We start from the raw sequence: 25,953 nt of genomic DNA on the forward strand, positions 1-25,953 counted from the left end.
AGCTTTTTGTTACATCTCATGGATAGTGGCAGAGTGGGTCTGTAACTTGCCTGAAATGTGATATGTGATATGTTCATCTTGTGCTGCCATAGGCACTTGGCTCTTAATACTGAGGGGAACCTAAACTTTTCCAGTGAACAACTGCATCAGTATGTTTAATGGGTGTTGATGTCACTCGGAATGCTAAAGAAAAATGTCATCATACTGACGCTTCCTCACACTGTAATTTGTAGTTTGAAGGAGTAAACCCAGTTTGTTTTTGGCATTTTTTAAAAAAAGGCTTTTGTTTCTTGAGTAGAATATTGTTAAACAAAATGACAAACACCATAAACCATAATGTTACAGTATTCCCCGTCAGCTGCCTTCTCCCTGCAGAAAAGAAACCACCACCATTTACAACAAATAAACAACACAAACTCAGAAATGCTTATAATAAAGGCCAACAACCCTTCCTCACTCCTTACAGCCATTCTCTAAAGGAAACTTTTAAATAGTTTCTTCATGTGGTATTGTTGTGATGAAATAATAAGCTTACTTTAGGATTTATCAATTTTAGATCGATTTATGCTCTGATAAATGAGGATTTGGCTCCCTTATATTCACTTTCCCAAATAGATGTTACCACTTTTAGTTTCTCTGTTATCTTTGTAGTTTATGTAACACAATAGACCTTTGCTTCACGTTCCTATAGATTGTGTATCTTGATTTCCCAAGTAGGAAAATATTCGTACTCCCCCCTTTTTTTCTCACCTCTACTTTCCCCTTTATGCTTTTATGTGTCTGTCATTTCCACATGGGCATTGTCCAGGTTGAGAACATTTATACTCTGTACCATACTCCCTTATTCTTTGCCTATGATTTGGTTTTCATTGTTGAAAATCAACAAATAGTTTCTACGTTACTCTGATGATATAAATAATTGTTCATAGCAGAGGCATGGTTTCCTGGTTTTTGAGTCAGTAATTACCTTTTTCTCTTGCTTTACTTTTCACTGTTTTTTTCTTCCTGTTCTCAGCTTTCCATACCACATTAGTATTTCCCCCTGAGGAGAGGCCTTCCTGGTCCTCTTTCTCTAGTCTGGACCTGATGTTACCCAGGCCTGTTCCAGGTCACTCCCCTCAGTGCTGGCCTTTGGTTCTGCTGTGACTGGATCTTTTCTTTAATGCAGTGCACCCCTCACATGCTTTTAGGAAAGAATATGTAGGAGATAAGGTTTTGAACCCTGGCATATCTGAAAGTGTTTTCATTAGTCCTTGAGATACCTTGACTGGTATTATTTTATTCAAGCCAAACCAAGTTGAAGGTTATTTCCCCTCAGAGCTTTGAGGTCATTGCTCCCAGGTCTTCTAGCATCCATTGTTGAGGAGAAGTCTGATACAGGGTGATTCTTGTTCCTTTGTGGGTGATGTGTTTTGTCTAGATGTGTTCTTACTAAACTAAAGACTCATGTTTTTTAATTCCTGGAAATCCTCTTATAATGCTGTAATTATATCTTCTTTCTTTCTATAACTCCTTTTAGTTGGTTATTGGACTTCCTGAGTTAGTTCCTTTCCCCTTTTGTCTTTAAAAAGAAAAAATTTTTAAATTGTTGATAGTATTATAGATATCTCCCATTTCCCTCCCCACTCCCCTCTTCCTAGCTCCTCCCCCTCCTCCCAGGTCTTTACTACCCTATTGCCCATGTTCATGGGCTATGCATATCAATATATATAAAACTGTAATATGCAAATAGAGCGAACGGTGGAACAGGCGAACAACCAAACAACCAGTCGCCATGACATGTGCTCACCAACAGGGGGTGTGCGCAGAACATGGCGGGGATGGTGGAGCAGGTGAGTGGGGGCACCAGACTAAGGCGGGGTGCCAGTCCCTGTCATCGGGGCGAGCCTGTGGTGGTTACTGAAAATTCTTTGCTCCCGTGCACCACAGTCCCGCCCAGCACTTGCACCAGCTGCTGGCATAGGCCCTGCTAGTACCCGCTGCTGGTGCTAGAGCCACTGCTCGCACCTGCTGCCGGCACCTGGTACCGGCCCCGATCGCTTGGCGCCGTTAGTGGGTGCAAGAGGTGGCTGCCGGCCCGATTGCCTCTCAGAGCTTCTCCACCTCCCCTTGCTCCTGAGGGGTGATTGGGGCCAGCAGCCGCCACTCGCACCTGCTGCCAGCAACAGCCCTGCTCGCACCTGCTGCTGGTGCTAGAGCTGCTGCTTACACCCACTGTCGGCGCCAGCCCCGCTCGTACCTGATGCCGGCGCTTGGCATGGGTCCCTATGTGCCGGAGGCCGGTCCATCCTTGCTGCTTGACGCAGTCGCTGCAGGAAAGAGGCATCTGCACAGCATGTGTTTCGGTGGACCTGGCGTATGTAGCATACTGTTTTTAATATGTTTGCTCCCTTTAGCGCCATGTGTTTTAACCAAGGTCACCTCTCCGAGAAAGGTTGTTTCCCCAGGTGGGGATCTTTCCCTGAGGTTAGGGAGGGGATACAACCCCTTAATTAAGTGTCAGGCGAGTAGTTAAGCTACATGGTCTTTACTCCCTGGAATGGAGATGAGAAACACCTTAACCCTTGTAATAGAAATTGACAGGATTAAAATCGGCTGGTATAAATACGGATGTAATAAGACAATAAACGTCAGATCCTCATCAGTTCCTAACCAGAACTCCGACCAGAACTTTGGCTGGAGATCCTGGCTATAGGTCCTGACTAGGCTGCTGACCAACTGAAGGCTGTCTTCGTGTCATTCCTTCTTCGCCGACTCCGTCCACACCTTTGGGGACCCCTGGACCTGCTGGGATTGGACCCCAGCACCTATGGCTTGGCACCATCAGTGGGTGTGGCGGCGGCTGTGGCCCGTATTGCCCCTCAGGGCTTCTCTACCTCCCCTGCTACTGGGGGCAATCAGAGCAACAGCTGCCGTTTGCACCTGCTGCTGGCGCCAGTGCCAATCGCTCTGCACTGTCAGCAGGTGTGAGCGGGGCCGGTGCAGTCACTGCATGGGAGTGGTGGTGGTGGCGGGAACAGGGTTGCCGGGAGACAGGGGGACCAGGGGCCCCGGCGGGAGGGGTCAGTTGGGGGCACGGAGGATGGGCCGAGACCCGCCCCTGTGCCCACCACAGCCTCGCAGCCCACAGTTCCTTTCAAGGTGCACGAATTTGTGCACTGGGGCCCTAATAAGTATATAAATTCTTTGGTTTATCTCTTCTCATCCCTCCAACCCCACATCGAAGTATGTCAGGCTGTTTCATGCCTCCATTTTTCAGGTCCTATTTTGTTGGTCTGTTCATTTTGTCCATTAGATTCCACAAATAAGTAAGATCATGTGGTATTTGTCTTTCTCAGATTGGCTTATTTCACTTAGTATAATGTTTTCCAGGTCCCTCCATGATGTTCCAAAGGGTAAGAGATCCCTCTTTTTTACTGCTGCATAGTATTCCATAGTGTAAATGTCCCACAGCCTTTTTGTCCAATCATGTACTGATGGGCACTTGGGGCTGTTTCCAATTCTTAGCTATTGTAAATAGTGCCGCTATGAACATAGGGGCACATTTATTCTTTCTGATTGGTGTTTTGGGTTTTTAGGATATATTTCCAGAAGTGGGATCGCTGGGTCAAACGGAAGTTCCATTTTTAATTTTTTGAGGAAACTTCATACTGTTTTCCATAGTTCCTGCATCAATCTGATTCCAGCCAGCAGTGAACTTGTGTTCCCCTTTCTCCACATCCTCGCCAGCACTTGATTTTCTTATTGATAGCCATTCTAACAGATGTGAGGTGATAGCTCATTGTGATTTTAATTTGCATTTCTCTGATACTCAGTGACTTTGAGCATTTTTTCATATGTCTCTTGGCCATGTATATGTCCTCTTTGGAGAAATCTCTATTCAGGTCTTCTGCCCATTTTTTTAATTCGATTGTTTCCTCCTTTTGTCTTTTAGTTCTATTCTTCTGGCCATTTCCTCTACTTTATTCTCAGGTTCTATAATTTTACTTTAGCAGTCATATTTTAAATTTTTAAGACTTCTCCCCTCCTTCCACTCCCAGCATGTTTTTTTCTTTTTTCCAAGACTATGGATTCATAACCTTCTTTAAAAAAATATTTTATTGATTTTTAGAGGGAGGAAGGTAGAGGGAGAGAGAAGAGAAACATCAATGTGAGAGCACAGCATCATCCATTGGCTGCCTCCTGCATACCCCCACGCTGGGGATGGAGCCCACAACCAGGAATCGAGCTGCGACCCTTAGGTGCATAGGATGAGGCTCAGCCAACTGAGCCACACTGGCTGGGACTCATAACCTTCTTGAATCTCTTTGAAAGTGTTAAGAATTTTCTTTAAAGTCATCATACTCTCCTTTATCTGTTTGCCATAGAGTACTTTTTGTTGTTTATTTTGGTCTTGTTTATATTGTAGGCTTTTTATCAAACATCTGATCTGGGTTATTTTTCAGATTTAAGAATTAGCTCTTGGTGGGAATTAATGACTGTCAGACTTGAGGGTGAAGCTGGTAATTATTCTTTTGAATCTGGACATTTAGGAGTCCCTTGTGTTCAAAGTGCCAACCCTACACGAGGTTCACTAATTCCCTTTCCCTAGCCCATGGTTTCTTTTCTTTAGAAAGATATCCATTTAATTTATTTTTATTAACTTTTTAAGTAATTTTTATTAACTTTTTTTTTTTTTACTACCATTTAAAGAATCTTTTATTGAAGGGAGATAAACATGTATTTTTGGTCTGCTGTTTGAGCCAGAGATTCTCCATCAGCCCTTAAACTGGAATAGACCATAACAAATAATATTCAGATATCTGTTTCTCTAGTGCTTCGAAATGGGTCAGGTGGTAGAAATATATCACAAACTTTACATTGTGTCTGAGGTGTTCTGGGTATTTGAAAAAGAGAGTACCCACTATACATTGTTGGGTCTTTTAGCAGGTAGAGGATGAAGAAAGTATCACAAAAAAGTTACGACTGTAATATGTGCTGGTAAAAACACTCAAATAGCTCAGGAGAACCTTACTTAAAAAGTGAAAGGTCCTCTTCCCCTCTTCTTCAGCCCCATAGTTCAAAGTTAATTACTGTAACTATTTTATAGCCTTCTTGACTTTTGCTATGCATATACTTTCTCTGTACATGATGTGCATCTATTAATTTTTACAAAGATGGGATCATTTTGTATATACATTGGACCCCCGAGACAACATGAAGGTTAGGGGTGCTGACCCCCCTCACAGTAAAAAATCTGAGTGTAATTGCAGTTGTCTCTCCACACATGCAGATTCCCAACCTCAGAATGAAAATACTGTTGACCCTTGAAATATACAGGTCAATTAAAAACTTGCGGTTAAATGGAGCCCCGTAGTTTGAGCCCATATTCAAGGATCAACTGTAATGCTTTGTGGTTTGCTTTTGTCACTTAACAGTCTATCTTGGACATTGTTCTATTTTAGCATATAGACAGCCTTTTCAACAACTGTGTAATATTTATGCAGCTGATTTGAAGTGTTTGCTTATGCCTGATTCTAGATTCTAGTCATTCAGTGGTAAACAAGAGAGGTTAAGCCCTTGCCTTCACTGGACCAATATATCAATGGTGGGAGATACAAAATAAATGCGTTTCTTATAATTAACTAGAGGCTTGGTGCATGAATTCGTGCACCAGTGGGGTCCTTCGGCCTGGCCTGCGGGATGGGGCCGAAACTGGCTCTTCGATATCCCCCAAGGGGTCACGGATTGTGAGAGCGCGCAGGACAGGCCGAGGGACCCCATTGGTGCACGATCAAGGCCGGGGAAGGAAGCGAGAGGTTGGCCAGCCAGGGAGGGACGCCAGCCAGGGAGGTCTCTAGGGCATGTCCAGCTCATCTTGCTCAGTCCCGATTGGCCAGACCCCAGCAGCAAGCTAACTTACTGGTCAGAGCATCTGCCCCTGGTGGTCAGTGCACGTCATAGCAAGCAGTTGAGGGGCCTTAGCATATCATTAGCATATTACGCTTTGGTTAAATGGACAACCGGACACTTAGTGTATTAGGCTTTTATTATATAGGATTTCAGACATTGAGAAATGCGATAAAGTAAACAGTGGTAATGGTATTTTCAGTATCTGTAAGTGGTTCTAAGAGTGATGCATGTGGTAGGGGAGTCAGGCAGTCCCTCTGAAGTGACGACATTTAATCAACGTGAACAATGAGGCAGTTAGACAGTTTAGGACAGTGATAGCGAACCTTTTGAGCTTGGTGTGTCAGCATTTTGAAAAACCCTAACTGCCATTTAACAAAGAAAAATCAAAAAAATGAGTTCGTGTGTCACCTCTGACACGCGTGTCATAGGTTCGCCATCACTGGTTTAGGAAGAGCATGGTCCATCATGAAGGCTCTAAAACTAGAATGAGTGTGTCATACTGAAGAGACCTTCTGCCTCCCCAAATAGAAGGCTGGTGTTACTGGACCCTGAGGAGAGCCTAGGAAATGCTGCCTGAGAGGTAAGCAGGGCCTTTGTGCCATGGTAGGGAACAGGGATTTTATTCTCAAAGCAGTGGAAGCCACTGGAGGGTTTTAACCTGGGTGACCAGTTGGGCTATTGAAATCATCTTGGCAGATATGGCTTAGAGTAGGCTTATGACTAAGGAGAAGAGCGATAGGTTTCATACATGTTTTAAAAGTTACTAGGATAAGATCTACTAAAGGATTTGATGAGATGGGCCTGAGAAAAAGAATAATTAAAGTGGTTTTACAGATTTTTTGTATTAGCGGCTTGGGTGGACAGTGTGTCATTTGCTTAGATGAGAGCCTAGTGGAGAAACGGGTTTTTAACTAGATGGAGGTACCGTAATTTATTTAACCATTCCCTATTGGTGGTCATTTAGTTGTAGTGACCATCCTTGTATACTTGTGGGCACTATAGAAGTTAAATTCCTCCATGTAGAGTTCTCTTATCAAAGAGCACATCAGTTCAAGTTTTGATAGTGAGTGACCAACTGCTCTCCAGAAATGTGGTAACTGACCTGGCCTCCCAGAACAGAGCATGTCTTTCCTCTGACATTCTTCCCACAATGGATGTTGGGGAGAGGATGGGACAGGACATACGTTTCTGGTGGTTCTAACAGAATTTTTTCTTACTAGGTCACTTAACATTCTTCACAGAATGAATACCAGTACTTGTTCTCCTTTCTTTTTTGGATTCTTGAAGTTATAACACGTATGTGGTTTCTTTCAGCTACTAGCCATATAGTTGTTGGTCTGACCTTCTAGTTTTGGTGACATATTTGAAGCCCTTCATCATAAGTATGATAATCATGATTGTTTAGTGTGTGCCAGGCACCAGCCCAAGTGCTTGCACGTGCCATATTTATCTATTTAATCCTCATAACAATCTAAAAATACTGTGCCTGCTTCAGCCTTTATCCTCTTCCTTCTAGTAAATAACTATTATCTCCATTTTTTTCAGTTGAGAAAACTGAGACAAAGGACTTCCACAAATCTTTGTCTTTTCATTTCTATCTTCTTTTTCTGTCAGAGCGTTTCTTTCTGGTAAGTTCGGCACTTGAATATCTTTTGTCAGTTGTTGGGTTGAAACCCAAACACAATAAATGGCAGAAAACGGGCCGCTGGTGGTGTTCCAGACCCATTCAGTCCGGAGAATGCTCTGCCTCTTGGCTGATCGGGCTGGTAGGGTGTTGGGTCTGCTCGTTAAAAGTGACTAGGTTCAAATTTTAACCTCATCACTTAGTAGCTATTTGATTTGGGTCAACTTTAAAATGGGATAAGTTAAAAATAGTACCTCTTTTGTGGGTGTGCTGGGGCAGTAAATAATGCATGTGAAAATGGATGGATAGCACATGGTCAGGTGTGCAGTAAGTTCTTCATTAGAGTTAACTGTTGTTTTCACATCATTGGCCAAGAATGAGCATCCTGTCTAGCACTCAATACATGGGATGGAATAACAACTCTTTTGAATGGTATATGTTTATGTATAAAACTTAAAAAATAACTAAAGACAGCTAGTGTTTTAGTCATGTTGAATGGGATATACATCAGTTAAGCTTTTTTTTTCTTTTCTGTGTGACATTTCAGGGTTATTTTAATTTACATGCCTCATGATTGAGTTAAATTGGCTATACTTGCCAAAAGCTTTTTTTTTTTTTTTTTTTTTGTCAAACCACCTGCCTATGTCCTGTATCAGGTACCGTTTGGCTTCAAATAACACAAACTTTAATTTACCATGTCTGATGATGGGTAGAATTTTACCTCATGTGATCAGAAGTCCAGATGTAATTCAATAGCTCAGTGAAATTACCCAGGACCCAGATACTCCTCTTCTCCTGGTTTTTCATCTTTAGCATGCTGTTGATGGTTGCTCCATGAATTCACTAAAATAATTATTCAGCACCCACCGTGTCCCAGGCAGTAGTCTCTAAGCGTGAGAAATAACAGCAGCACTGAGCAAAACAGACCACAGGCTGAGTGTATTGACCTCGGGGAGCTTACTTTTGGTGGGAGAGGGAGGAGACAGACAAGTAGGTGAAATGGATTTCCACGGAGAAAATAAAGCAGTGAAGGGGACTGTGAGGCTGCGTTGTATTAAATGGGGTGATCGGGGAAGGCCTCACTGAGGTGACATTTGAGTCGCATTTTAAAGGTGGTAAGAGGGCAAGGGCAGATATGTGGGGGAAGAGCATTTCAGACAGAGGGGTAGTGAGTGTGCAGGCCCTGGGGCAGGAGTGTGTGTTCCAACCAGGCAGAGGAGCGCCAGTGTGGCGGAGCTGAGCGTGGGCTGCGGAAGAGCAGGGCCTCTTAGGCCATTGGGAGCGCTTTTTCCTGGGGAGATGAGATCTCTTTGAGGGCCTTTGAGCAAAGGACTGACCTTATCTGATGAAGGCTCTCAAAGGTTCATGCTGGCTGCTGTGTTGAGACTTGAATGAAGAGGATAAAGGCGGAAGCAGGCGTGGTGGTTGGGAGAATATTGCAAGCAGGCAGGGAAGAGATAATTTGGAAAAAGGAGTCAAAGCAGTTCTGCATGTTTTGAAGGTGGAGCTGAAAGAATTTGTGGGTTGTAGAACACAGAGGAGCTATAGGTCACAGTTCCAGGAGTCCACGTGACAACAGCCAGTGGAGGCGAAGTGCATTTGTTCACAGAACAAAAACCTTTCCTGGAAGCCGCAGCAGGTTTGTCCTCGGGTCCTATTGGCTATGACTGGTCACGTGCTCATGTCATGTGGTAGGTGCTAGTGAGGCCAGAAAGCAAACATCTGTTCCTCTTAGGCCTTATAATGGGAGAGGTGGCCCCTGACAGCAAGATCAGGTTGTGAGGTGGGGTGGCTGTTGGTTGGGTAATATATGTCATTGTCCACTCTTTTGTTGGGTTGGTCACCCCCCCACTCCCCTTTAAAGTGATTTGTAAATCTTTTTTGCTTCTTAAGAAAATAAGCTCTTGTTATAATAGATTCTAAATATTTCTAAGCCATATATTTTAATGAGGTTTTTTACTCTGAGATCAGTTTTTAAATTTTGAAATAAATGAATCCTTTCGAAGCTACAAGTAGGAGCAGGTGAATGCAGAGTCCCATGCATAATTTATAGTTTTTCCTACTCTGGGTGCAAGTGTCATTTTAACCTGAATGCTGGCTAATCATTCTTTAGAAAACTATGCTTATGGTCTTGTAAGGGCAGCAGTGGGGTGGGGGTGGGGGGAACCAACTCCTCTGCCCCAATTCCTCTGTTCCCCTTAGATCACTCAGTTGTTATTGCTTCCTTGTACCGAAGATGTGTATGTCTTGCTTCTTCTTGCTTCTGTCTTCCATAGTCATTATCTGTTGACCTTACTTCCTTCCTTCCCTCCCTTCTTCCTTCGCCCGCAAGGCCTGTAACTGTGTTATTATGTAACGAGAGATTTTTGTTTTATTGTGTGATTAATTGTTCAAGCTTTACTTTCAAGATGGGGGCAGCGTGGCTTTAAGGTTGGGAGTCTGTTCTCTCTTACCAGACACAGCGGAGTGTTTCGGCTTCAGCGTCATGGCTTACTAGCTGTCTGACCCAGACCACTTCACTGCACAGCACCATTCATGCTGTGCTAGGGCAGCATTTGCCAAAAATACAGTGTAGGTACCACTTCCTGGAGTTGTGCAATTTGGTGATTCTGATGTGACTTTACGCAAGTTAATAAACCCTGAGCTTTTAAGAAGATAATGCATGCTGAATGCTAAGCTCAGTGCCTTTAAGCCACGTAAGGGGAAACGATGACAGTTCCATAGCCTTTCATTTTACCTTGGACTAAAGGTTGATGACTGATAACTGGGTGAGTTACAAGTTGGGAAGTAGGGTCATTGTGAAGCAGCTGTGAGATATTATGGAAGGTATCTTTTAAAAAGCTGTTCTCTCTCCTCTAACACCAGACTTCATTGTTGAAGAAGCAATTATGAGTGTATGAGTTTGGATCATTTCCACAGTTTTGGGGGTGCTCTGAGCCCTTTCCAGGTGCTGGTTGTGATGGAGATAGAGTGCATGGGCACGGATAGGTGGCACACACAGACACTTCCTACATGGTGACTTATCAAGGCATAGCCAAGAGAGAATTCAGTGGAGGCAAATAAATACCTATTTAGTTCTCTTTCTTCAAAGTATTCATTTTGATATACTTTTGGTAGGATATTAGAGTAATTTCTACGTTCCCAGTTGTGTGTGTAAAAACAGGAGATTCTCCAAGCCAGTCACTGGTTTAGTGTCTGTGTCATATGAGAACAGAGCGACAACGTTGTTCAAGTAGTTGTTGGGTATCTAGGGTTATAGGGTTCCAAATAAACACACATTCACTATGTCCTTTTGTGCAGAATACTTTTGGGGGGAAGATTTAAGTGTAGATTTAGGAGGAAAACCGGTTTTAGCGTGCACTGTATATACAATGTATTCCTTCTGATCAAAATTCATCTGCATGAGGGTTTTTCCAAAAGATGCAGAGGGGGGTATAATAATAAATAGGATAGTTTTATTCTTAGTGTAGTTGTCTTAGAGCAAGAGAAAGGTACCTAAATTTTTCCTTCTAGTAGGCCTGTATTATAATTTGACTTACAAACTCATAGCCTTAGATTTATAGAGTGGTTACTATCTACCTGTCGCTGTGCAGCTCTGTAAAGACTTTTGGTAAGATGAATGGATATTTGCCGAGAAGGGTAGGAGTTGTCTGTTAGTGGATGTATGGACAGAAGGAACAACTTAAGAATATGTGGCACAGAGGCGGGAATTTGCTTGGCCTATTTGTAAAGTGTTCAGTGTTAATAAAAACACAATATACTGTTTGTCAGAGTTCTTATGGGGTATTTAACCAAAATTAACGATGTAATTGTGGCTCTAATGCAGTTGTCTTCAATCTTATGTGTTTTTAAAAAGTATATTTTTATTGATTTCAGAGACGAAGGGAGAGGGAGAGGGAGAGAGAGAGAGAGAGAGAGAAAGAAACATCAATTATGAGAGAGAATCATTGATCGGCTGCCTCCTTCACACTCCGTACTGGGGATCGAGCCTGCAACCTGAGCACGTGCCCTGACTGGGAAATGAACCGTGACCTCCTGGTTCATAGGTCGACACTCAACCTCTGAACCATGCTGGTCGGGCTCAATGTTATGTTTGAATCATGCCTCCATTAGTAAGAATTTGAATCTGTGACTCCAACATTTGTATCCTTTTTACTTTTATTTATGAATAAATTGTATGCAGGGGTGGGAAAAAGTAGGTTTACAGTTGTAAATACATGAAACAGTTTATTCTTGTGTAATTATTTATTAATTATTATTTTCCATATGAACCACTGTAAACCTACTTTCCCCACCCTGTACATCTGTTCTTATATTAGGTACTAGAGGCCCGGTGCACGAAATTCTTGCAGTTGGACATCCTTAATGTTGCGTGGAGGTGGGAGAGGCTCCCACCACTGCCGCTGTGCTCGTCAGCCGTGAGCCCAGACTCTGGCTGAGCGGCACTCCCCCTGTGGGAGTGCACTGACCACCAGGGGGCAGCTCCTGCATTGAGTGTCTGCTCCCTGGTGGTCAGTGCACATCATAGCGACCGGTTGTTCCGCTCTTTCGTCGATTTGCATATTAGCCTTTTATTATATAGGACTAGAGGCCCAGGGCACAAAAATTTGTGCACTCGGTGAGGTGGGGGGGCGTCCCTCAGCCCGGCCTGTGCCCTCTTGCAGTCTGGGACCCCTCGGGGGATGACCACTTGCTGGCTTAGGCCCGCTCCCCAGGGGATTGGGCCTAAGCTGGCAACCAGACATCCCTCTGGCAGCCCGGCAGCCCTCAGGGGATGTCTACTTGCCAGCGGGGAGCAGGCCTAAACTGCAGTCGGACATCCTTAGCGCTGCTGAGGAGGCAGGAGAGGCTCCCACCACCACTGCTGTACTGGCAGCCGTCAGCCTGGCTTGTGGCAGAGCAGAGCTCCTCCCATGTGAGAGCGCCCTGACCACCAGGGGGCAGCTCCTGCATCGAGTGTCTGCCCCCTGGTGATCAGTGTGTGTCATAGTGACCAGTGATTCCCAGTCTTTCTGCTGTTAGGGTCAGTTTGCATATTACCCTTTTACTATATAGGATAGAGGCCTGGTGCACGGGTGGGGGCCGGCTGGTTTGCCCTGAAGGGTGTCCCGGATCAGGGTGGGGGTCCCGCTGGGGTGCCTGGCCAGCCTGGATGAGGGGCTGATGGCTGTTTGCATCTGGTTGCACCCCCTTCAGGGTGAGGGTCCCCACTGGGGTGCCTGGCCAGTCTGGGTGAGGGGCTGAGGGCCGTTTTCAGGCTGGTGGGCTACTGAAGCTCCCAACCTCTCCTTTTTTTCTTTTTTATTCTGGTATTCATTTACCTTCTATGGCTGTCACTGGAGCTGAGAGCCGGCTCCAGCTCTGAGGCCCGGCTCCAGCTTGAGGCCTCGGCTGCTGAAAGCAGGTATCTGGGGTTTGTTTGGCTTCTATAATTGAAACACTGTTGCAGCTCCAGCTCTGAGACCTTGGCTGGCTGAAAACAGGTATCTGGAGTTTGTTTAGCTTCTATAATTGAAACATAGTTGCTTTCAGAGCTGTTGCTTTCAGGCTGAGAGCCAGGCCGCGGCAGGCCGGGAACCTTGGCTTCCTCCATCACTGGAGCAAGCAAGCCTCCTGTTCGCTTCAGCTGCCTGGCTGCCAGCCGCCATCTTGGTTGGCAGTTAATTTGCATATCACCCTGATTAGCCAATGGGAAGCGTATCGGAGGTACGGTTAATTACCCTATTTATCTTTTATTAGATAGGATAAGGATACCTTATATTAGGTATGGATTACTAAATTTTAGGAGAGCTAAATTTAATGTTCCTTTTCTTTTTTTAAAAAATTAGTCCTCAGTTCTAGTGTTTTCTAGTTATAGTGATTAGGAGATTTGAGTGTCTCATGTGCACTCCACTCTGAAGCCCACTACTCTAAAAGACCAGGTTGTAAGGAAGCCACAGAATGTCTATTCTTCTATTCTGAGTGTTAAGCAGTATGTAGTGTAGAAGAAGGGGGTAGAGTGAGTGGTGAGTGGAATCTGAGTCCTGAGGAGACCTTTGGAGAAATCAGAGCACTGACCAAATACAAAGCTCTGAATCTCAGAAGATAGGTGTCCCTTTCTAATCTGGCTTGTGGGACTCTAGAGGGAGTCAATCTGCAGCAGTAAATGCTGAGTTCCTCTGACTAGTGTCAGCATTTTGATGTTGGCTTTAGATTTCCCAGATATCACTGATTGACGGATGAAGTGGTCCTCTCATGGAAAGCTGTTCAGTTAATCTAACCAATTTCTAAAAAAATTTAAAACTTCTATGTCTGTTTAACTCTATAAAGGTTTGTAAATGAATACTCATGTTTCATTAACATTTATTTAGTATCCACTATGTGCCAGGCACTCTTCCCAGCAATTTCACACATATAACTTAATCCAGCCCCCCCCCCCCCCCCCAATATCTACAGTCCTTTTATTTGTTAACTTATGTTAGTGAAAAAGCCAGAATTTTCCAGGTCTTGGACACAGATCTCTTTATCTTCCTCTTCATTCTATAGCTCTTTTGAGGAGCTCTAAAATTACAGAGGTAGGAAAACATGTACGCAATGAGTATGAAAGAGAAGGATCTGTGTCTGTGAGAAGAGGCTAGGGTCATGGTTCTGTCACACATGTAGCAACATGCATATAACGGATGTTTAATAGATATTTGCTAAGCATTCAGGGCTCTTGGTATAAGCACTTCCACTTCCTAAGTGTGTGACCTTAGCCTGAGTTTCCTTCTGTGAAAGATGGAGTCAGCCTTTGCTGGGCTAGTTTGTGATGAGAATTAAAGTGATAGTATATGTAAGATGCCTAACTCACAGGGTCTGATATGTGCCCCCTAGTTGCTATGATGACTTTTCACTCCAATACCAGAAGGTTCTGTACTTTGTAGGTTAGTTCTCCAGTCTCCAGAGAAGTGTTTTGTGTGTGTTGTGTGTGTGTGTGTGTGTGTTTTAAGGAGTTTTTTAAAAAATATATTTTTAAAAAATATATTTTCTATTGATTTCAGAGAGGAAGGGAGAGGGAGAGAGAGAGAGAGAGAAATATCAGTGATGAGAGAGACTTCATTGATCGGCTGCCTCTTGCACGTCCCACACTGGGGATTGTGCCCTGACCAGGAATTGAACCGTGACCTCCTGGTTCAAGGTGGACACTCAATCACTGAGCCACACTCCCAGGCTCCAGAGAAGTGTTTAATAGCAGTGCTCTTCCCCGGAGCCTGCCTCCACCAGCTCCTCTATGGAGCTGGTGAAAATAAAAATGAATCTTATTTTATCTCATTATATTATTTTGTTTCAAATTAGAAATAGTAAGGTGAAGTGTGGCCAGAGTATTATAAACTCTGATGTCTAGGATATTCAATTATATCATTAGTTTAATAGCACTTTTTAAGGTTTTTAGATACAGACCAACATAAAGAAGAAAATGAAAATGTCCATAATCCCATTGTTTACACAACCTCTGCTGATTGAAAAGATATTCCATGGCCCTGACTGGTGTGGCTCAGTTGGTTGGGTGTCATCCTGGTTTGATTCCTGGTCAGGGCACATGCCTAGATTGTGGGCTTGATCCCCAGTAGGGGGGTGTGCAGGAGGCAGCCTGTTGATGTTTCTATCTCTATCCCTCTCCATTCCTCTCTTTCTAAAATCAATAAAAACATTAAAAAAAAAAAAAAAAAAGGTCAGCCCTGGTGTGTCTCAGTGGTGGTTGAGTGTCCCCCTATGAACCAGGAGGTCATGGTTTAATTTCCCATCAGAGCACTTGCCCAGGTTGTGGGCTCGATTCCCAGTAGGGGCCATATAGGAGGCAGCTGATCAATGATTCTCTCTCATCGTTGATGTTTCTGTCTTTCCATCTCCCTTTCTCTCTGAAATCAATAAAAATATATTTAAAAAAATGTCAGTTTGGGAGTCATAGCAAAGTACCATAGACTGGGCGGCTTAAGCAACAAAAACCTTTACAGTTCTGGAGCCTGAAAGTCCAAGATCAAGGGGTTGGCAGGTTCGGTTTCTTTGGCTTCTCTCCTTGGCTTACAAACACCAGCTTCTCTCTGTGTCCTCTCCTGGTCATCCTTCAGTGTTGTCTAATCTCTACTTCTAAGGATAGCAGTCATCTTGGATTAGGGCCTACCCTAACAACCTGACTTTATTAACTCAACTACTTTTTTAAAGGCCTATCTCCAAATACTGGGCAGAGGGGAGTGGGGGTTGAAGGCTTCAACATGAATTTTGGGGTGGACACAATTTAGCATATAACACTGTCCTACCATTAAAACTATTAATAACATTTATTTCCAGAAAAGTTTCCTGTCCTTATTTCTGTGGGCATCTGAATTTATATGATTGGGATTATTAAATTAGCTTATTTGAACTCAGTGTGAGCAGTATACATAGCAGCAAGGAATTAATTATTATAGGGTTGTGCTTGGTTGGGGAAATGAACCTCTTTTGTGGAATCAGACATGGTAACATATCTATGGGTATGTGTGTGTATATAAATACCAATATATTAAAGCCTCTTTAGTAGAGTTGACTAGCTTCATGTTTGTCTTAAGTCATTAATGTGATAAAACTTGTTTTGACCCTAGCTGGTTTGACTCAGTGGATAGAGTGTTGGCCTGTGGACTGAAGGGTCCCAGGTTTGATTCCAGTCAAGGGCACATGCAGTGACAGGGGTGCTGGTCACTAAGATAAATGGGGGGGGGGGGTGCGCATTTGGAGTGAGGGGTTGACTTCGACCCAGAGCACATGCTGCTGGTAGGTATGTAAGCACACATTAAGATGGATTACCTCCATATTGCAGTCCTTTGATTTCTAAAACGGTGCTACTGTGAGTATTAAGGCAAGCTTTTATTCTTTATATTTTCCTCCTCTACTGAATGATTTTCTTGGATAATCTCTTGCGTGTGAGATGGAATATCCTCAGCTTGTCCCAGGGAGAAGGATCTGTTCTGGTATCAGGAACTAGGTTTTCTTCATCTCCAATTGCACTTGCATAGGAAAGGGAGAATGAATGAATCTGTGATGGAGCATCCAGACACCTGGTGATGGGCCTGCCTGTTACATGGAGGAAGAGGGGAGTCATATTAGTTTTGTACGGCATTGGGACAGAGTACCAGAAATTGGATGGCTTAAAACAACAGAAATTCATTGTCTCACAGGTCTGGAGTCTGAACACCGGGAATCCAAATGTGGGCAAGGTTGCTTTCTTTGGAGGCTCTGAGGGAAAATCTGTCCTGAGCCTATCTCCCAGCTTCTGACAGTTGCTGGCAATCCTTGGTGTTTCTTGACTTGCAGCTGCATCACTCCAGTATCTGCCTCTATTTATATTGTCACATGTCCTTGTCCCTGGGTGTCTGTGTGTCTCTCTGGGTCCAAATTTCCTCCTCCTCTTCTTTTTTTAAAGTATATTTTTATTGATTTCAGAGAGGAAGAGAGAGGGAGAGAGAGATAGAAACATTAATGATGAGAGAGACTCATTGATCGGCTGCTTCCTTCATGCCCCCTACTGGGGATCGAGCTTACAACCCAGGCATATGCCCTTGACTGGAATCAAACCTGCAACCCTTCAATCCACAGGCCAAAGCTCTATCCATTGAGCCAAACAGGCCGGGGCAAATTTCCTCTTCTTGTAAGGGCACTGCCCATCCTGTACCAGTATGACCTTATCTTAACTTGATCATATCTGCAAAGACCCTGTTTTCAAATAAAGTCACATTTCTCAAATGGATAGGAATTTTGGGGACACACATCAACTCAAATTGGTAGTTTTATAAATGAATTTCTAAAGTGAAAAATTTAATGAATTTAATGCATCCATTAAAATGTATAAAAGTATAGGCAGTTTTTATTAATGCAGTTGTTAAAGCAGGCTCATTTCGTTTGTTTGGACCTATTTAGGGCTAGAGTCTGTAATTACAAGGCTTAAAAGATTTTTTTTTAAACATTGAGTTTACGGGGGTCGGGGGGAGAGAAAGGGGAAGAGAGAGAGGGAAAGAAAAACATTGATGTGAGAGAAACAACAGTTACCTCCTGTATGGCCTCTACAGCCCCCACCTCCCACCCCCAGGGCGTTCGGACGGGGCTGCGATGACAAGTTTTTAGTAATTTTTAAAATTATGAACCAATTCAGATAAAATCCTATCTAGGTTCATATATCTGAATTATAAATTAAAACTTCCTCAATTTTATTACTTTTTAAGCCCATGAATACCATTGTTGTCAAGGAGAGGTCATTGGAAATCATTTTTTCTGATGCGAAATGTCACTGCATGTTTTTCAGTAGATGGTTATAAAATGCTTACTGCCGGGTTCCCCTCAGTACCCAAATAGCATATAGGATTGCTAACCTAGTCCAGATAGACATCACCCGAAGACGCAATGCTTCTTGAGGTTCTTTGTGTATAATTTCTGCTTTTTGTTGTATTTTCAGTTTCAAGAGTGGTGGAGGGGTAGATTTTCTTCATTGTCTTACCTTCTAAAGTCTTTGTCAGGCTTCCTTGTTGTGTTTCAGACCAGAGCTGTCCAGCAGATCTGTCTGTATTGATGTAAGTTCCATAGCTGTGTTGTTAGGTGTGATAGCCACTGGAAATGGAGCTGGCAGAATTCAGAAACTGAATTTTTAATAGTATCTAATTTTAATTAATTAGGCACATACAACTAGACTTCTTCCTTTTTCTCTCTCCAGTTCTGCCTTCTTCTTCTCTCAGGGAGTCATTGTTAATAGCTTAGGGTCTACCCTACTAATATTTTTGTCCATATGTAAGAAATAAATGCACACGTTGGAGGATACACTGTTTTTAAAACAGAAAATGCGATCCCACTCTGAACACGAATGTGCATCTTGTGTTTTTCACTTGGATGAGTTCTGAATTTCTCCATAGATGCTCCTGGACCTCTGGACCGCCCTCAGTGTTCTGGTTAGGATGGTTTCTCAGCTGTTAACATCTATTTGTCCATCACCTTTAGTGTATCATGGGTATTAACTCAGTAATCATTAATTCCAATTAAAATCTAATAAGGAAAGTAGAAATCACTCATTTTAAGATGTGAACCTCGATTTCTTTAGATAAATCAGAGTCCTCTCTATTTCTTATATTTGGGCTTTGTTATTTTTATGAGTTTACTTCTCTTTCAGATTAAAACTCACATCAGATCTTATTATACTTCTTTTTAGTGAAACAGTTTGAGTGATGGCAGCCAATTTTAATAACCAGAACAGTGGCTTTCTCTGCTGACTTGTAATAAAACCTTAAAGTTTTAAAGCTGCCAATCCTAGATTAACCATGTTTTTTGGGGAGAGGGAAGCAGAATGGAGATAGAAAGGATGCATGTAAAATTTCGTTCTTTTTTCATATAACCACTAGAATCAAAGAGGCTGGGTTAGGTTGAACCACATGAAATTGCCTTTTTTTTTTTTTTAGAATAAAATAGTCAAATATTGACAATTTCATGAGGTTCAAATGAATTAATTTACTCTTTTCAGTTTATATAGGAAGAAGCGCTAACTCAAGGAAGGCTGCACAAGTGAACTGATTCATGCAGGGAAGCACAGTTGAAGGTCATGCATCAGTTCAAGGTTCGGTTACTAGACCAGGAAACAGGATCGGGACCATATTGTAAATATTTTAAATATGCCATATTATAAATATGCCTTTTGTGGAATCATCCTTTTTTTCATAGTGCAGCTTTATTTTTATACACTTTGATTTTGAATTTTCAAGCTATCAGAAAGTTTCTCAAACTGAAACAACCCAAATATTATTTATTTTGAATGCTTGTTATTTTGGATTATCTTTACTATAGTCTCCCCCTACCCCACTTCTATTAATAGGGGTAATAAGACATTGTTTTCGCCAGGCTGGTGTGGCTCAGTGATTGAGCATTGATTTATGAACAAGGAGGTCACAGTTCAATTCCTGGTCATGGCACATGCCCGGTCAGACTTGATCCCCAGTGTGGGGCATGCAGGAGGTAACCAATCAATGATTTTTATCATTGATGTTTCTATCTCTCCCTCACCCTTCTTTGAAATCAATAAAAACATATTTAAAAAAATAAAACTGTTTTCTGTTTCACTATCATACAGTTATATAAGATTCTAGATGAAGAAACATTTATCTTAATATACTGTAATTACAATAATAACTACCTCTGGGCTCTTGACAAACACTATTTTGATGAATGAGATAATTTTAAAATAGTGCTTATGACACAGTGAGGTCCTTGACAAATGGATATTTGATTTTGAATTGCTCTTTTCTCCCAAAGGGTTTGAAATATTTGAAGAAGGCCTAAAGATTAAAATAGCCCCCCCCCCCCAACATTGTAAACTTGGAAAGCCAAATGAGAACTGTTTTTAAAATTCTAACATACTATTTTTCCTGTCTTAACAACCCCCAGGTACTCCTCAGGTTAGAACCCAGTTTCACAAAAAGGAACATGCTTGATTAACCGTTATCAAAATCTATTTAGAATATACTTATTTTTTGTGTTTTGAAATAGATTTACTCACAGATATCTGAACACACATATATATCTGTACATATGAGTGAAACTGATCAGATTATATATATATATATATATTATAAAGGGATACAATTTTTTATTCCAACCAACATGCTTCACTATATATCACGGCAATGTGGGATTTGGGTAGTTTGATCATTTTATATTACTATAAATCATAGGTCTTTATTTTAAAATGTTTCTTTTTAAAAAAAAGTTTAAACATATTTGTGTTGATTTCAGAGAGGAAGGGAGAGGGAGAGAGATAGAAACATTAATAATGAGAGAGAATCATGGATCGGTTGCCTCCTGCAGCCCCCACTGGGGATCTAGACCAAAACCTTGGCAGGTGCTAGTCATGTGCCCTGACTAGCAAGTGACCTCTTGGTTCACAGTTCGACGTTCACCACTGAGCCACAACGGCTGGGTGAAAGTATTTTTTATTCTGTAAGTACACGTGCTCATCATAAATTCAAACTAACTAAAGGTATAAATCACAAGCTGAGCTCCCTGTTCACCCCAGGTAATCACTAGAAACTGTCTTGTGTTTCCTTCCAGATGTTTTTCATTTGTAGATAAGAGATAAATATGTATAGTAAAAAATATAGACTAGGTAAATATCTTTTTTGAAAACAAATGGAATTATGTTGTAAACACTTTCTTTTGCTTAACAATAGGGTATCTTGTACTTTTCATAGGTACATCTTGGTTAATAATGTAGGTGCAGTTCAGCGATGATTGAAATAGTGATTTTTTCCCATTGAATCCTATTTTAAAAAATGACAATATAATCAAATCATGCAATATAATTGTCAATAAATAGGGATGGCTCAAGAAAAATCAAACAGGAAAAGTTGGATTAAAAGATTGAAACTTGCACTCTATCGTTATTTGCAATGGTAAGGAAGCATGGTCTCTTTAATATACATGGTATTTAAAAAATATTCTTATGTGCCTCTTGTCTATTGTAAAGCACCACTTAGATTTTTGGGGGCCTATTTATATCTTTTTGGTTTAAGATAACCAAAGATATGTTCTGTAATTATCCCTTTAAGAGATTAATGTGATGATTTTTTTTTTTTAGGAATATAGAACAAAATTCTGTATTAAATGTGTCCACTGTAAATTCAAAATCCTGGTTGTACTTGCTGGTCTGATGGTCTTAGAAGACATGTAAGAACCAGAGCTCTGTGTTAAGCCTGTTCTGGTTCAATCCTGGAAGTACTACTTGGTAATTATGTGACTATGACTCCCTCCATGCCTCATTGTCCCCCTTTGTAAGATAAGGAGGAATGATGGTAGTGATGGTTCCACAAAAAGTCACCTGCGGTCACGGTCACGGATAAACCCTGAGATTTCAGGGGTTAGGACAGTAACAGTTTATATCTCTGCTGTCTTCACACATGACTTCCCAGATTGCCCTGGGCATGGATGTCGCCTGGCAGATGGGGGAGGGAGAAGGTGCACATTTGCATGGAGGTTTGGGGCAGGGCCTGGGAGTCCTGAAGGAGGTATTCCTCCCTTTTGCCCACACTGTGTTACCTGGAAGTCAAACACATGGAAGGGAAGTTGTGAAATGTAGCTGCATGCCTAGGAGTTGCGTTGGGTGAAGAGGCAGCCAGCCAGTCTTTGCCATGAAGTACTCAGCCTAGATAGAATATGGTTCTCAAGTCACTTCGCCTCGTGGGGTCTGTGTTTCCCTCTCTAAAGTGGGAGAAGGGGTAGTGGGGAGGGAATAGTGAGCGTTTATTGAGAACTTCTGGCAGGACTGTTTTAGGAGAACTGGACATTATAACCACATTAACTCATTTACTTTGTACAAAAGTCTTCCAAGTAAAGACTGTTCTTATCCTTTGTTCCCTTTGTAACATCTGAGGAAAGGAAGACACAGAGTGAGCCAGGGAGACAGGGTTTGAACCCAGCAGTGTTCTCTCGCTGCAGGGTCTGTGCTTGCAACGCTTGGCTGTAAGTCCTGCGAGCATGCGGTTTCCCTTCACCCCTGCACTCTACTGTGTCCTGCATCTCCCTTCTCTTAGTGGCTTTTCTTCAGCCGAGGTCTTTTTTGCACTAAAGTAGTTTTTTTTCTGGTTGTTGCCACCTACATTTGTGATCTTTTTTCCTTCCCTCCATCTGCTTTGATATTCAGTAATCTTATAGTCATTGTGATCACTCCTTTTCCCTTCCCACCTGTTTTTGTAACTGTCATAGAAAATTTGCCCATATACAAATGGGTAGAGAATAGGCTAATGAAACTCTGAATACCCATCACCAGCTTAATGATGATCAACACATGGCCAGTCTTGTTTCATTGATACTGTTACCCACTTCTCTCGTGTTATTTTGAAACAGATTTTAGGCATAATATAATTTCTTTGATAAATATTTGAGAATGCATCTCTAAAAAGTAAACTTAAAGAAAACCCTAATACTACCATCGTTACCTAAAAATCATTTTACAGTTAAATCCATAGTATCAAATATTCAGTGTTCAGATTAAGCAGGTATCTGTTTTTTTAAGACCAGTTTGCTTAAATCTGGATGTGAATAAGACCCACACCTTGTGATTAAGTCTCTTAATCTATAGGTTACTACCCTCCTTTTTTACTTGCAATTTATTTGTTGAAGAAGTAATTTCCCACTGCTTCTCAGGCTGTAGTGCATTCTTTCATTGGGAGGCACATAGAGTCTGGGTGTCACTTTTTGTGACGCCAGCCGCTGTTGGTCAGTGCCTAGAATAGATCCATTGATCATTTTGGGTTGTAAAATGTAAAATGATGATGTTCTAGTTCTGCTCTTCCTTCATTTTGTTACCTAGAACAGCGGTCGCTAACTGGTGGTCTGCGAGGTCTGAAAGGTTGGCAATCGTTGATCCAGAAGACACCCCCCCCCCCCCCCCCCCCCCGTATTCTTTGGTTGCCTGCTGTGTAGCAGTTTATGTATCAGTCACTGTGCTAAACAGTATCTGGAAACTCAGTGAAGGCCAGATCCCTACACGGAGCCACAGCTCCGTGTGTCAGGGCTATCGTGAGCACCGAGTGGGAGCACACAACAGTCCCTTGGCACGAAGGTCAGGACAGGACTCTGAAGTTGATCCTAAGCTGAGTTTTGGAGGTTGGATAGCAGTTTGCTTCTCCTGGAGGAGACAGAAGTTACTCCCCAGGCAGAGGGGCTGCATGTGCGAAGAACTGAGTACTGAGTGAGTTTGCATTAAGGATATTTAGTGTGGCCAGAGCCCAGTGCGCTTGACGTAAGAGGTATGGATTTTTAAAAAATATATATGTTTTTATTGATTTCAGAGAGGAGGAGAGAGTGAGAAGGAGATAGAAACATCAATGATGAGAGACAGTCCTGCACGCCCCACACTGGGGATTGAGCCTGCAACCCGGGCATGTGCCCTTGACCGGAATCAAACTCGGGGACCCTTCAGTCCACAGGCTCACGCTATATTCACCGAGCCAAACCAGCCAGGGCAGAGGTAGTATGGATTTTAAATCAGTTTAAGGAGCAGTTCTGATTTAACTCTGAAGGCCACGGAGAGACACTGAAAGGTTTTATCCAGTGACATAGACACTGTTTTATGGAGATCTCTCTGGCAGCACTGTGCAGTGACTCACGGTGCCCTGTTCCTGCTGTGTCTTTGCAGATCTGATGTTCTCCCCAGTGTTAATTCTTGCATGAAACCCCCACCCCCACCCCCCCCATCTTCAACATACACACACTGCCTCAGGCCTCCTTCTAGAGTTCTGGCTTTTGTTCTATACAGACCCATGGCACCTGACAAGGGTGTCTTAAAAATAAAGTGGTTGATAGTTGAGAGGTCACCTCTGCTGTCCCAAAGGCACAACTTCATGTCAGAGTCACAGGAGTAGCGAGGATGCTAACCTTAATCACAGTGCCCGGCCCTGTTCTCAGCATGCTCTCATCCCCATTACACAGAGGAGCAAATGCGCAGGGCAAGTTGCTCAAGGTGATATTGTAGTGAGGTCAAGGAAGATGGAACAGAACCTAAGCATCCTGCCTCTCGAGCTCATCCCCACAGCAGTCCCACCATGCTGCCTTTCTCATCACCCAACACAGACCAGTCCCATGCCACCTGCCATACACTCCCTCCTTTCTCAAGCTTTCCGGGCCTCCTGTCTCACCCTTAGTCTTGTATCAGCACACTCTTTGCTAGGATCTCTGGTCCAGTCGCTTCCCAGCCTGTGTCAAAGTGACATCCCCAGTCTAGCTGATGATTCGGTTTGGTCATTGAACTGTGTGTGTGTGTGTGTGTGTAAGAGAGAGAGAGAGAGAGTGAGAGAGTGAGAGAGAGAGAGAGAGAGAGAGAGAGTGTGTGTGTGTGAGATGGGGGGAGTGTTGTAGCATTTCCACTGAAAATGTTTTCACCACAGGTCCATACAAGGTTTCTTGGGTTTTGTAAGACTGCCATTTAATTATAAATAGGCCTTAAAAATGTTTATATAAAAAATTAATATAGCTAAATTATAAATATTCATCAACAAAAGAAGATAAAAATGTTTTGTCCTAGCATCTTTAGGTTTGCAAATACTTAGTGGTATATATTTTTTACATATGAACATGGTGTATATATATTATACATATGTAGGAAACATTTAGAAAATAGAAAATACATAGTATAAAACTATATAAATAAGGTCTATGAGTCATCCTGTATAATAGAACCCTAATATGCAAATCGACTTAATGGCGGAACGACTGGTCACTATGATGCACACTGACCACCAGGGGGCAGACGCTCAATGCAGGAGCTTCCTCCTGGTGGTCGATGTGTCCCACACGGGGAGCAACGCTCAGCCAGAAGCCGGGCTCATGACTGGCGAGCGCAGCGGCGGCACCCCTCTGTTCACACACCCCCTGCAGTTGGGCCATGTGAGGTTTTCTGACGCTTCCTGGAATCGCTGTGTTCTTTACACATATGCACCTTTACACATGTGCACACTCAGAGAGGCAAGGAGAGAGAGAAGCATCAGTGATGAGAGAGAATCATTGATTGGCTGCCTCCTGTGCGTCCCCTGCTGGGAATTGAGCCCACAACCTGGGCATGTGCCCTGACCGAGAATTGAACCGTGACTTCCTGGTTCATAGGTCGACACTCAACCACCGAGCCACACCGGCCCGGGCTCTTCTCTGGCTTTGACGTGGCTGAGTAAGGCGAGAGGGATGTCTGACTGCAGGTGGACATCCCCAAGGGGTCCTGGACTGCGAGAGGGTGCAGGCCGGGCAAAGGGGATGCCCCCCCAACACACACACACACACACACACACACACACAGTGCACGAATGTCGTGCACTGGGCCTCTAGTATTGTTTATATTTGTACACTTAAGGAGAGAGGTCATATAAAGGTTTCCATGTCAATAACCACGGTGCTACAGGAGCTTAGTAGCTGCAGAGCATCTCCTTGCTCTGAGAAATGACTCATCTGAATAGTCTTTTCTTGTTGGACAAGGAGGATTTTTTTTTTCAGTCTTTGAGAGTTAGAAACAGAGTGGGGGTGAACATCCTGACAGCTAAACCTTTATGCACTTGATTATTTACTCATGATAAATTCCTAAGTGGAATTCCTGGGCCAAAAGATACGTAGATTTTAAAGACTTTTAATATTCACAAACATCACTATGGCATAATTGTACCAATTTATGCTCCTACCAATAATATATGATTATGCCTATTTACCTATTTTCCTGCCAGTGCTGGGAATTGTGATTAAAAAAAAATCTGTAAAAGAGCATTTAAGATTGGTTTGGGAATGTAAGTACCTCCTTGCCCTCCATAAGTTTACAGTCGAATCAATCATAATTTTAGCTGTCTGAATATAAAAGAAAACCAGTAAATGTGAAACAGCACGTTCATTGCCAAGTAATGCTGCTCTGGAGCAGGGCTGCTCATCTCTGCACTGTT

General features: G+C 42.7%; 1 protein-coding gene and 1 non-coding gene across 15 annotated transcripts in view; both read left to right on the forward strand.

Annotated features, from left to right (window-relative positions):
* Window positions 1–25,953, forward strand: part of KMT2C (lysine methyltransferase 2C) — a 255,758-nt gene that overhangs the window by 30,297 nt on the left and 199,508 nt on the right. The window lies entirely within an intron of this gene.
* LOC139017110 (small nucleolar RNA SNORA56) lies at window positions 13,595–13,723 on the forward strand. Its single transcript, XR_011472788.1, has one exon. It is a non-coding gene; the product is annotated as a small nucleolar RNA SNORA56 (small nucleolar RNA).

The sequence above is a fragment of the Myotis yumanensis genome, unplaced genomic scaffold (assembly GCF_028538775.1).
Source record: "Myotis yumanensis isolate MYYU_CA2020_CCGP unplaced genomic scaffold, mMyoYum1.0.hap1 SCAF_9, whole genome shotgun sequence".
NCBI lineage: Eukaryota > Metazoa > Chordata > Mammalia > Chiroptera > Vespertilionidae > Myotis > Myotis yumanensis.